A 3123-nucleotide genomic window follows, 5' to 3' on the forward strand; every position below is an offset into this window, starting at 1 on the left:
GGGGGGGGCACCCCCAATAAAAAGAATGAAAGGAGTGCACATGGTGGAGATGGATGGTCAGGCTAACAGAGGAGAGTCCATCCCCCAATTTAACAGTCCTACATGTAAGGAACTCCCAGCTTATACAACGAGTCTAGCGACTAATAGATCATTGGGCCTTTTTGTCCAATCTCCCCTCGGCTGCCAAGATTGAACACTTATATTAGTGGCATGTATGTTGCGCCGACCCAAGCACAAAGATCCCCATAGTTTTTCTTTTCATGGTTAAACAAGTGTAATGTCAACCCCACTCGTGGTCGAACAACCCCCTATAATGCAACAAAATATATATGGTAACGAGACATTGTTCATTTTATGTCTTTATAGCAGGAATCCGACCCAACTTCAAGTACCCCTCAAGGTGCGGACCATATCCCCCTTTGACGATGGTCAAATAACTCACCCAGGGTGTGAACCTTGTCCTCCTCTGATCAGTGCTCAACTACAAATACCCCTTAAGGTGTGGACCATGTCCCCATTTGACGGCAGTCAAATAACTCAACCAGGGCGCGAACCATGTTCCCATTTGACGGTGGTCAAATAACTCAATCAGGGCGTGGACCTTGTCCCCTTAACCAGTGCTTCAAATACCCCTCAAGGTGCGGACCATGTCCCCCTTCGATGACAGTCAAGTAACTCACCCAAGGCGTGAACCATGTCCCCTTGATCGATGGTCTAACTTCAAATACCCCTCAAAGCGCGGATCATATCCCCCTTAGATGGAAAATAAATCATTACCCAAGGCGCAAACTCGGTTACCCTTGTTCATATTCACATTCAGGCCACTCAGCTTGGTGGGACTCAGATTGAACACGAAAATTTTAGGTATCATTGGTCTAGACACACCTAGAAGGGGGGGATTGAATAGGTGTAGCACTTATCAATTACCGCTTCTCGCACCAAAACCCGGTTCTGGAAAACAACCCAGGTAATCGATTAACCAGTGAGCTTAATCGATTAACACGTATCATAAACAGAATGGCAGATTGGCTTCTTGCACAATTATTTACCAATAAACAAGCAGAGATACAACATATATTTTTATGCACAATTAACAAGGATATGGCACAGTAGCAATATGCAAAATATCAACTTCAAACAAAATTAAAACAGCTTGAATTATAAAAGAGATTGAGAGAGAACAACTTGCACAATAGGATTTTTATCCTGGTTCGTTTGTGGTCCACTTGCAAACTACATCCATGCCTCCCCTTCTGATCTTGGGAGATTTCTCTTCACTATATTGAAAACTTTGTATTGTTACATACACCAATTCAATTACAAGACTCTAGACGCTTCTTTCTTGAATTTCAAGAACCTCTAACCTTGGTTTGACTATCCCTATTGCCCAAGAAAACCTTTCTCGCAATCCAGCCCCAATCAAGATTCTTTCTCTAAATTCAAGACCTCCAAGCCTTGGTAAAGATTCACTAAATCTCAATGGTGGTAAGACATCAAGAGACAAAACCTCATGTACAAAACAATATACAAAAACAAAGTTTTACTAAGCACTAATATGCTCAAAATACAACAATGAAAACTCAAAGATTAACCCACACTCAAGTAACACAAGCCATCATGAATGTATGCGAGTTAATACACAAAACATATAATGCAGAATCTAATCTCTAATCAGAATGCACGAACATGCAAGAGAGAATGAATGAGATTAAGCACATGAAAACTACATGCAATACATCATGAACAATATCAACTAAGCATGTTAATCTTTCTTTCTCACACATGCATCTCTCTTCTGCCTATAATGCAATAAATCACAAAAATATGCTCTCTAATAGTTACTAAACAATAATATGCAATGCTACACATTTCTGCAAGTTACCAAATTTATACAAAACAGATTTGGCTCTACAAACCGTTATTTTCAGTTACGCAGTTAAAACAGAAAACAAACACATTAATCGATTAAGACTCCAGGTTAATCGAGTAACCAACATATTTCAATACATGATTAAATGGTAAACTACTTATATGTTATGCTTGACTCCTATAAATGTTTTAGTAATTATGTTATGCCTAATATGCACATATAACATGTATGATTAATGCATGAACACATAATAAACTAGATGATATGTCAATATTAATGGCTTGTGAGACATGCATCTAGGTTTACCTACCCTAGACTCACTAACTAAGGCACACATCCCAGACTACTTAGAAATATAACTCTATTGATATAACCTAGTCTAGATATGACAATTAAGTTCTAGGCATGTTGATTGTTGAGTCATCTTCAAGCTTTTACTAACTCCTTGTCTTCACCAAAACATAGGGAAAACATTGCTAGTGCAATCCTTGACACTTTGCACTTTCCTTTTCACTTTCAATCTCCCCCTTTTTGATGATGACAAACACCACATTAAATTTGATGAAATAGCTTGAAGATGTTGTACATTTGCATATAGCGGTTGTGAATTCAAAGTTGAAGCGCTTGCCGAGTGCTAGAAGGTGATTTGTAAGATGAGTGAATCTCTTTTGTAGATCAAGGATCTTCTCTCCAGGTTTCATGCGAAACATTTCATACTCTTGGGAAAGAGTATTAAGTCTTGACCTTTTTACCTCTTCGGTTCCTTCATGAGTTGTTTCAAGGGTGTCCCACATTTCCTTTGCAGATTTGCAATTAGATACCCTGAAAAACTCATCAATGCCAAGTGCAGAGGTTACTATGTTCTTTGCTTTCAAATCATATTGTACCTTCTTTTTATCTTCATCGTTCCATGAGGTTTTCGGCTTTATTTCTCTTACACTGTTAATAACAGTGAAGGGAACATAGGGTCCTTCTTCAATAGCATTCCAAATATCCAAATCCTGGGATTCAATGAAATTCTCCATTCTGATCTTCCAGAAGTCGTAGCACTCTCCAACAAAGCTTGGAGGGCGGTTGATGTTAGAGCCTTCTCCTAGGAAAGATCTTCCGGCCATCTTGGTTAGGATCAAACTTTGAGAGTAAATTACCCAAATATAGCTCTTGTGCCAATTGTAAGTATCAGAGTGCAACTAAGAGGGGGGGGGGGATAGTTGTCTTAAAATAATGGCTGCTTTTTCTGCAAAATCAAAGTT

This window comes from Lupinus angustifolius, chromosome LG19 (assembly GCF_001865875.1).
Source record: "Lupinus angustifolius cultivar Tanjil chromosome LG19, LupAngTanjil_v1.0, whole genome shotgun sequence".
Taxonomy (NCBI): domain Eukaryota; kingdom Viridiplantae; phylum Streptophyta; class Magnoliopsida; order Fabales; family Fabaceae; genus Lupinus; species Lupinus angustifolius.